Source organism: Chroicocephalus ridibundus, chromosome 4 (assembly GCF_963924245.1).
Source record: "Chroicocephalus ridibundus chromosome 4, bChrRid1.1, whole genome shotgun sequence".
NCBI lineage: Eukaryota > Metazoa > Chordata > Aves > Charadriiformes > Laridae > Chroicocephalus > Chroicocephalus ridibundus.
Genome location: NC_086287.1, coordinates 53046735 through 53056822, shown reverse-complemented (window position 1 = coordinate 53056822; position 10088 = coordinate 53046735). Strand labels below are relative to the sequence as shown.

The following is a 10088-nucleotide window of genomic DNA, read 5'->3' as shown; positions in this document are numbered from 1 at the left end:
ATCCTCAGTTTTCTCATACGCACATGTCATGTGTGGCCTTCACTGGATGCAGAGATGGGTGTTGAGGTGAAGGGTGGTGACGGCACTACAAGATGTAGGTTCTTCCCTCGTAGCCTGTGCACATCCTCCTGGAGCACCCTTTCCCTTGCAGGGGACCTCAAGTGTGTGCATAACACTCTCCAAGAGCACAAGGAGCAGCATCAGGTTTGGAGACCTTTCCTGTGAGAAGAGATCAAAGGAGCTGGACTTACACAGACCAGGAAAAAAGACTGTCAGGGGTCTACGATTGCATCTAAACCCTGGTAAACGTTAGGTGTCCTGGATCTGATGGACAGTGTGGACCCCAAACATACCAGGTTCAACTGATCAGCCTGGAGAAATGAAGTTTTGTAATTGTTGGGGCTGGCTGATACTGGTCAGAGCAGTGGGAGGAAATCAAGGTGGTTCAAGCAGAAGGTGAGCAGATAATAAAGAGGATTATGGTCCCTGGCTCCATGTGGCAGCAGGTCCCACGTGGTCCCACAGCCCTGCGATCCACTCTGGAGGTGGCAGGGGCCCTGCAGCTCCGCTCTTGCTTGGTGCTGTTCCATCAGCCATCTCAGCAATGCGAGGCCTCCTCAGAAAGCCGAGCTGTGCCACGAGTTATTCCTATACCTGCAGCATCCGTAAAGCAGGGCCTTTTTGTCGGGCTCCCAAATGCTTGTTAGCCTTCTGTGACTCAGCAGTGGCTAAGTTAATGTCAGCTCTACCCAGGGGAAAATCTTCAATATTTCATTTTACTTAAAAAGAAAGAAAAAAATCCCAAACATTATTTTTAAGCTCCTGAAAGAGCATTACAAAAGAATGAAGAGGAAGAAAAAAGAGACTGTGTAAAGATTGCTTACCAGAGTCCTTTTACAATAGTCAGCCACACAACAGAAATAGGTGGACGTTAATTCATGCCAACCTTGCACACCTAAATACCATTAATTCATCAAAACTAATAACATTAATTCCTTCAAAAACGAGATTAAAGACAGGCACCCCTTGCAGTCATAATCTGTGGCTGATGACACTAAAATGAAACCTCCGGTATACAAAGCTACCAGCAGAGCTTGCAGAATCTCATAAATTGCAGCTGGCAACACGTAAATCCTCGAGACAATATACATTATTTTCCAGGGAGCGGGTGTTTGCACACCAAAAAGGAAAGCAAAGCTGTAAAACTTCTCTCCCAATACAGGAGTTGTTGTCAGAGAAGCGTGATGCCGCTCGGACCAACGCTTACCTAAATCTGTCAGGCCAGAGTGGGATTTAGGGCACGCGTCCTGGGAACCACATTTGTTTTAAATTTGCAGAGCCGGCTAGCAGAAACAAAGCCTAACGCAGAGCTGGAGGTGCCCTCATCTTCTGGCAATGGGTACACGACTTTGGGCACCCCACCTCCCCTCGCTGGTGGGTATTGGAAGAGCTGGGAAAGGTCTTTAGCAGGACCTGCTGATGTCTCTGATGAGTGCTGAGATGGCGTGAGGGTGAATAAGGGCTCAACTATGTATTGCTTTCTCCCCAGGGCTGCATCCAAAAGCAGCCGTAAGTCAGCTAAAAGCTTTCCTTTGGATTTCAGTGGGTTTGGTCCACTGGCCTGGCAGTGGGTGGTTTGGGCGGTGATGGGTGAGAAATATTAGATAAGGTTAGCACAACTGCTCCGTCTCAGAGCAAATGGAAGTCTGAGAGTTCGGGGTCAGATCTAGCACCAGGATTTGCATCTATCTGCTCACTTTCCATGGCTTGTCCTCTGCCTCGTCCTGCCCCCAGAGACATGGAGGAATGAGTGTGCTGCCCTGTCCTGCCTGTCCCTTTATCCCTCCTTTGCTTACTCCTTGGTGGAGACGTCCCTTTGTGCTTGTCAAGGGAAGTGCTGGCCAGGGCTTCATGCGGACTGCGGTGTTGGGGGAGTCCCTCATCTGCTCCTGAAACATCCTTTTGCTTCTTTTACTGCTCGTATTTCAAATGATGTATCTGATCCCAGTGCCTGGCTGAGCATCCCCAAGGTCCTATTTAGCTTGGGTGGCCGGTGTGACCCTGCCACTGAGATCTGTCGCTATCAGACATCATTTCTACTCTCCCTGTTGTACCCATTACATTTTTCTTTTCTTTCAGACTCGGGCAGAGGGTTTAACCTGCATCCAGTGGGATGGGCTACTAGACCACAGCCTTTGCCCCAGGGCAACGTGTGCCATGTCCAGCACACCTCCAGGTGCTGGTCCCACAGCCATGTGCTACCTACAGCTGTGTCCACACCGGTCTAGGACTTTCACGGACTCCATTTGGAAATAACAGAGTTGTGGGCAGGCCTGGGAGGGCGTTCACAAACTTGCAAATTCACAAATTTCGATATATCGCACTCAGAGGTCTCCAGATTGTGGGCGGGTTGAGAACAAGATCACCGACTACTGCTGGTGGCCACAGAGCCCCAGAGGTGTTTGCGGGAGGCTGCGGGATGCTGCTTGCCCCGCCGCCTTGCCCCGCAGCACTACCCAGGGCTCGTGAAGGATAGTGTCTGGTACCGCCGACCCTTTGAGGCAGCACCGGTACATCCAAAACACCGGAGGTATTATTTCAGATTAAGCCCAGATTAAGCCCATTTAATTTTAACTCAGATTAAGCCCCTATTTAGAACCTGTTTCCGATGCAGCTGGGCTAACCCCCCCGCCCCGAGGGGCTGTGAATCACCACTGCCGGGTGTCGGGTACCGGTTAAAACACCGAGTTACTAAAATAAGTCTTAGCTTGTGAAAACTCATTTAAGACTAGGGCCACACGTGGCTTTTGGGATGGGGTTTAATGCTTCGTGGCTTCGGGAGGGACCCCAATGCCTGCTGCAGTCCACGGGGGCTTCGGGCAGACGTGAGCGCTGAGGAGCTGCGCTGGTTTAATCTCTAAATAACGATGGAAGTGCAAGCGTGTGCATTACGCCAAATGAATGTATCACCCACACACGCTATGCTCTCTGCATATTTAATTACACAGTGCTTTCTCCTGCCCCGCCTTTTTAAGACATACTCCACAATCCATCAGTGCCTTGCAAAGAATAACTGATTTCAATGAAATTTAGGGATGGAAGAGTTTTGGACCCATTCAGAGTAGCTGGAAAACAGCAGTGGGGAGAACATAATCAAGCTCACTCCTTTTTTATTCCCGTTCGCGTTACCAGGGCATCCGAAAGGTCCAAGTCCAAACCCGACCTGGCTGTGGGAGGAGATACACAACCCCCAAGACAAGAAAAAAACCAAACCTCTATTTCCGGGATGTAATGGTGAAGTGCAGTACGGGAGGGGTGCACGGGAGCGGGCACAGCAAAAGGACACGATGTTTTCTCTTTGACTGAAAACTACAAGTCTTCAAGGTTTCTTACAAAGCAGGTGCCACAGCAAAGGCAGCTTTTGCAGTGCTTTTTTTTTCTATTTTTTTTTTTTATAGATTTCTGGAATAGCTCTTATTCTAACCTGCCCAACACAGCCTTCATCCTAACGCTGGGCTGTGATATCAGGCGACCGTGCGGTGTGTTTTCACTTCCTATGGACTGGTTGTGTACTTCCCTCCCGCTAATCCCTTGTTAATGGACGCTTTCTTTGAGCCAGCTGAGATCTGAGTTGTGCTGTCTTTGTGCTCCTTGCAGATTTTATTACTCGGATATCTTTGTTTTCATTATTTTGAGATTTGGGGATTTTGTCTCTTCCCTTCAGATTGATGTGCGCCGTTAGAGACGGGCTGGCCTCCCATGGCTCCTGTTTGCATTTGAGCCGGGAGCGGTGGGAGAGCAGCTTCTCGGCTGCAAATAGCACGGTCCCGCACTTCAGTCAGCAAAGCCGAGAGGAGACCCACTTCGGGATCGCGCTGGAAAGCGCCTCTCGCTTGCAAAGTAAAAAATAAAGCCACCCCGCTGCTCCCCATGCTGAACTGGGGTGCACTGGTTTTAACTGGGCTCTGCTTGCAGGTGCACACCCAGAAAGTTAGAAACCACCCGCAGCGGCAGCTTGAGCGGGCAGGAGGGGGGAGCCTCCCAGCTCTGTCCCCGGCATGCTGGGAGACCCTGGGAGCTTCCGAAATGCGGAGCCTGAGGCCGATGGAGTGTGTCTGGGTGCAAGGTGTTGTGATGTGGGGAAGCCGGCGGTGACGTCCCTGGACACGGTACCCACGGCAGTGAGGACGCACGTCATGGCAGGTTCTAGGACACCACTCTGACCTTCAGAGAAGGGAAAAAGCACAGCCTGTGGGGCAGCGAGGAAGGATGGAGAGCCCAGATGGAATCCTCTGGCAGCGGGACGAAGCAGAGTCCCTCCTCCAGGAGGGACGTGAGACCCGCTGGGCAAATCCAGGGTTGCAGTGGAGGTCAAGGACAGGCTCCGGTGGGAAAGCAGAGAGGTGGAGATCCAGCAAAGCCACTGGCGGAAGGGAGACACACAATTAAAGACTCAGTCTTCCCAATCAGCTTTTCACCTTCTGACACAGCCCTGGGCAAGGAGCGGAGCTACACAACCATCTTTTTCATGTGTATGTAGTTTAGCCTCATCATCCTTAGGATGGGCACTAGGCCGGTCCAGGGAGGAAAGGCAGAGCAGATGGTGTTGGCATAACTGGTGCAGTCCCTGGAGAGCTGAGGCTGCACGTGGGGACCAGACAGGCCACCAAGAGCAAGTGGGAACCAAAGTGGTGGTGCATCAAGTTTTAAAGACAAGGCAGGAGGTGTTTTCTGGTGCAGAAAGCAGAAACCTGCCCACAGTTTCAGGAGATGAGTTAAAAATAAAAAGACAGGAGTTCAGCCAAAGGGCAGAGCCTGGAGCTGGTCACAGTGGAGCTGTGGCCACGATGTCCCTGGAGCTGAGGACCTGCCGTTTGCAGACCGGGAGCTGCTTTCAGCCAAATGCCAGAGCCCAAACTCCTGGCATGTTCATCATCCCCACTTTGTCTTCTTAGTGCCCTCTCCTCAAAAAATCAAAAACAAATCTGATATTTTGATGCTTCCTGATAAAAGTTACATCTGTCAAAATGACCTTTTGGTTAAACAGCAATTGCTGGCATTAATCCTATTATTTCATTGTGATTATTATTGTTTCATCAATCCAACGCAGCTGCCATTTCATCTTGCACGAGGTGAATTGAAGTTCTCAGCTGGGGCACACCACGCTGGCAGATGTGTGAAACACTGATAGCTGCAACATGAATCACCCCTCCTTTTCCCTCCTGGGACCCCACACATGACTCCAAGTCTGCATCGAGATGGTCAGAAAAGTCAGCTCAGCATCACGAAAAATAATCTCTTTCCAGATCGTGGATGCATCAGATAAAATTCGTTGTTATCTTTTATGGTGCCCACGGCTCCTCGCAGCTTGGCGACGTGAGGACATTCGCTAACTTCTGCAAAAGGAGGAAATGTGATAGACTTGCTGATGTCTTAAAAGAAATTACAAACAAATACAAGACAGTCCTATTCCAAGACTGTAAGGCAGATAAAGATGAGGGCTAAAGCATTTCAAATCCAATCCAACAAAGTCCTTAAGCGCATGCTTTAAGGCAAGCAGAGGAATAATGCCATCGACTCAAAGGGGTTGTTTATCTGGTTATATTTGTGAGGGGGCTTAAGTGCTTTGCTGGATCACGGTGTCAGGTGTGAGAGGCAAAACACCCTGCTCGCCTGCTTGCAATGACCTCGGCACACACCACCGCTGTGTGCTGCTCACAAGCTTCATGGGGAGGCGCACCCAAGGAAGGTATGGCCGTGATAGTCAATTATAAGGACAGCAAAGTCTGAATAGATGGCATGGGGAGGTGATGAGGTCTCGCAGGAGGTCTTTGTGAGCCAGTTAGATAAACATCTGCCTGGTTTAGGGATCACTGATCCCACCTGAGGAACAAACATGGATTAGGTGGCTTTTTGAGGTCCCTCTAGCCTTAGTTTTGGTTTCTGTGCAATGGACAGGTTGGATTCACAGGAGATGGTCATGCTGAGCTGGGCCCTGCCTCTATGCTGCACTGACCATGGCTAGACACGAGAAAGGGTATGGATACAAGCATGAACATAAGCACGGGCATGGGCATGGACACGGACATGGGGATGAACATGGGGATGAGCAATGAAGTTAGGTCTGAATCACCATAAGGGCCCTCTGGGTGCATGGTGGTGGTGGGAGCCTGTGCTGGGACTGGGAATGTCCCAGCCCACATGGTGAAGAAATGACAACTATTCACCAGAGCAGTTCCCTTCCTTAGGGCTTACCAAGGACCTCACCTCCAGAGAGTTCAGCCAACGCATCACGTCCCTTCTCCTCCTGCAACCCTGCGCCTGGACTCCAGATGAACCGAGGCTGAACTCCTCTCCCAGGAGCAGGGTGACAATCCCAGAAGAGGACGAGCCTTAGAGGATCCCTCTGTGTTTAGGAGACAGTGTCGGAAGGTGCCTACTTCTGCAACTCTTCATTTGTCCTTTACAAGGTTCTGTGATTTAAGAACGTGTGTTAAATCTTCTGCAACAATCAATTCAAATATACAAGTTTGGCTATTCAAATTACTTTTCCAAAAGTACTTTAAAATGCATTAAGTTATTAATTGCCTGCTGGCACTTTAATCAAACGGGAAAATTGACATAGCCAGAGGCATGTATTTTTGTGGAAAGGAAATTTATTTAAGAAGAAACAGCGGCTCTTACTGCTTAATTTAAACTGAGAAAACTGTGGAAAATCAACTGCTATGGAAAATTAATAAAACATTTCCAGCTGCAAACAGTGACTAATTGTACAAGATGAAGACTGCCTGGAATTAATAACTTGCAATCTTCTGTGTGAAGAACCCCCTACCAGTTCAATTTACTGGGAGATTAAATTACTTCTAAGTTTGCCATATTAAAACAGAACATGAATAAAATGTTAGTGAAAGCACATCTATTATTTACTGTCTGTGATATGGATATAATTATTTCCAAACAACTACAATGTGACGTGACTGGCAATATTTAAATTATTTGCTAGCGAATGTAGTTATACCACCTCGGTTCCTATAAAAGCAGCCCAAATGGGTTTTTACAGACGGCGTATTCCTGCCACGGGGAATTAGCTCCCCACCCTCTGCTCCGTGGTGCCCAGCATCCCTGTTTGACTGCTCTTTTAGCACCACCACCACCGTGCTTCCCCCGCTGACACCCATGTCATATGAACGCCATGGCATGGAGGTTTTTTTGCTCGATTTTGATGTTTTTTCCCCTCTTTTTAAAGTTGACTGCCCTGAATACCGGGTGCAAACAAGAGCTTCGGCGGTGGTAGAGCATAATCAGGTGAAGGTTTTCCCTACGTGGAAGGCCTCCTTGCTGAACCCGGCGCAGAAAGCTTGCCTGTGGAGCTGGCAAACTCGTGCTTCTCTTTTTCAAGGCGTGCCAAGTTCGTGGGGTGCGTAAGCCCCTTTGCGGGGAGCAGAAAATAGGAAGGTGAAAAAGAAACAAACCAAGGCGAGAGGGTATTTGGTAAAACCCCAACAAAACCTGGTGGGATTTCAAAGCAACCCGAGAAGGAGCAGGAGGTGGGAGAGCCACGAAGGATGGAGAAGTTGGCAGTTCCATGAGGCAGGTCCATGTGGCTGTGGCCCCGGCATGTGGATGGGTGCTGAGATAAAGCAAAGGCAGAGGTGGTGCAGTGCGTGGTTTAGGTGGGGGAGATTTTTGAAGCACCAAGGAAGGTGGGACTGAGGAGATACCGCAGCAGGAATCACTCAACAACTCATTCAAATAGAAATAAATTACTTACCGTTAAATGTGACTGTCTTTAAAGCTTTGCACAGACATTATTAACTATAAGCTGCCCAAGCAGCAGTGTTGGAGAAGGACAGGACCAGCCACACCATGCTGCCCTGAAGCCCACAGCACCCTATGGCAAGCCCACAGCACCCTATGGCCCCTCTCCAGCGCTGGCAGTCGCTGCTGCCCGAGCCAGAAGTTAATTTAAGCATGGCGTGGTACCTTCACATCTTTTCCTCACCTCCACTGTGTCTGCCACACAACTGGTTCCAGCCGGGGGTGGTCCTATGGCTCTGCATGGGTTCCTGCAGTGAAGAGGTCCACAGCTTCATCATGTGTCCTGCAAGGAAGGGCTTCCTTTGGCTGCTTGGAAATGATGCGCTGACCTGTCTGAGGACCCTGTTACTCTTGGTTTTATGAGACAAAATGGAATGCTGTGCCCTCCTCTGCCATCCCCACTGCTCCAGGCTCTGCAGACCTCTGCCTCTTCTACTGACAGTTTTCTGATGGGGCTCTTGTTGGGATGGGATCTCAACAGGAACCATTTACACTTGTGTTTGAAGGGATTTGAGCATGTTCTGTGAAAATTACTGGACTGAAAGAAAGGGAAAGGTGCTCTGTGGTAACTGTGAGCATCCTTATTTGCTGTTTGTTAGTCCTAATCAGTCCTCCACTGTCCTTCCCAGCTAGAGGTGAGATGGTCCCTCCCGCTCTCTGCCCAGGAAGTTCTCATCAGGAGGGCGCTGACCCCAAGGAGAAGGTCCTGCAGAGACAAGTCAGCTCGCTCCCAGCTCCTCAGCTTGACACTTGGTGAAAAGCAGCTCATGTTCAGGGACAGCCTTTTGCAATGTGCTTCCAAGGGCTGTGTACGATAATGAGCCTAATTATGGGCAATGGGCATTGAAAGATAAGAAGTCCTTCTTCTCTGTCCACAAATAAATGAGTTGTGGCTTGGATCTCTAGGTTAATAGAGTGAGTGTGCGTGGATGGAGATGGAATTTCCCAAAGACGCTTTCACACTTCAATAATTGTGTCACGTTTAATTGCCACAGGCCTGTCACTGTGCAAACCTGGGGACCTCTCCTCTTGATGGCAGCTTAGACCTGATTGCCTAATTGCATTACCTTGATAATTAGATAGAAATTTAGTAGTCCTGTGCTGCATGATAGTGAGGATCCACCTCCTTACAGAATTAGCCTGGCTTTAACATGGAAAACTCATACACACACGGAGACATACAACTTAACCCAGCTGTAATCACACAGATTAGATCCAGGAGCTTGCTACCTTAAAGAATAGTTAAAAATGATGCAAGTTTGGTTCCAAAGAGCCTCCTTTGTGCTGTAGTTTGGATCCCAGCAACTAGAGGTATCAGAGACCATGGAAGCCACCACACCCTCACCATTGCAGGATCACCCAAGAGCTCAGTCTGGTCCAACTTGAGATGCTCCAGATTTGGATACACCAGCCACAAAAGTACATTTTAGGTTTTGTGGGAGCACGATGCTGGGAAAGGTTTGGGATGTTACGGGCTTCCTCGGTGGGTCATGTGGGTGTTTGGTGCCAGAGTCACAGCAGGTCCTCTGTGGTGGTAGCAGGACCTGGAGAAGATGGAGGGAGCAGCATTGCAGGCAGCAAGACTCACTGCAACCATGAGTTGTTGCCACCATGCCCTGCTGCCACCGTGCCTACTGCCACTGTGCCTTTTCTCAGGAGGGAGGAGAATTAGCTTTGCTCTGGAGTGAGTTCAAGAACAAGAAGCAATCAATAATCCCACCACGGCAGGGTGCAAGTCTCATAAAAGCAAGGAGCTGTAATGCTCACCTGGAGACCTGGTGAGGTTTGTTTGCCTGAAGGTCCCCTTTCCTCCCCAGTAGGCGCAGAGCTGGGGACGTGCCAGCCCACAGCTGCGTTTCCACTGTCCGGGGACGATCTACGCCAATGTTGGCCATGGTGTGACTGGTGAGGAGCAGGAGGAAAAAGTCATCTCCATGCGGGTGGTGGCTGGTATTTAAGTCAGGATCGACCCCCTTTTCAGCCCTTACACCACCGTTCACCTCTGTCTGGGACAATCTAGTCTTTGCTTTGAAGGGCCTATTCCCCATCCCATCTCATCTCTGCCCACACTTGTCCCACCCTTTCCTACCACCCTCAAACATCACATTTCCCTCTGACGTGCCACCAACCCTCCCTTTCTCCCCGCCTTTTGTTACTTTTTTTTTCCCCCCTTTCTTTTTTCCTTCTTTTTTTTTCCCCTTAAAGAGTGAACAAAACAAAACAAGAAAAAGCAGTGCCAAGCCGATCCTCTTAACCCAACGTTCTTACCC

General features: G+C 49.5%; 1 long non-coding RNA gene across 2 annotated transcripts; it reads right to left on the bottom strand.

The window, feature by feature from the left end:
- Positions 1–3148: 3148 nt before the first annotated feature.
- Positions 3149–9865, bottom strand: LOC134515101 (uncharacterized). 2 transcript variants are annotated; one of them, XR_010070878.1, is made up of 4 exons: positions 9586–9865; positions 7984–8101; positions 6268–6473; positions 3149–5396 (listed from the first exon to the last, which is right to left on the bottom strand). It is a non-coding gene; the product is annotated as an uncharacterized LOC134515101 (long non-coding RNA). The 2 variants fall into 2 exon arrangements; XR_010070879.1 differs by having other exon boundaries at positions 8003–8101.
- Positions 9866–10088: the final 223 nt, after the last annotated feature.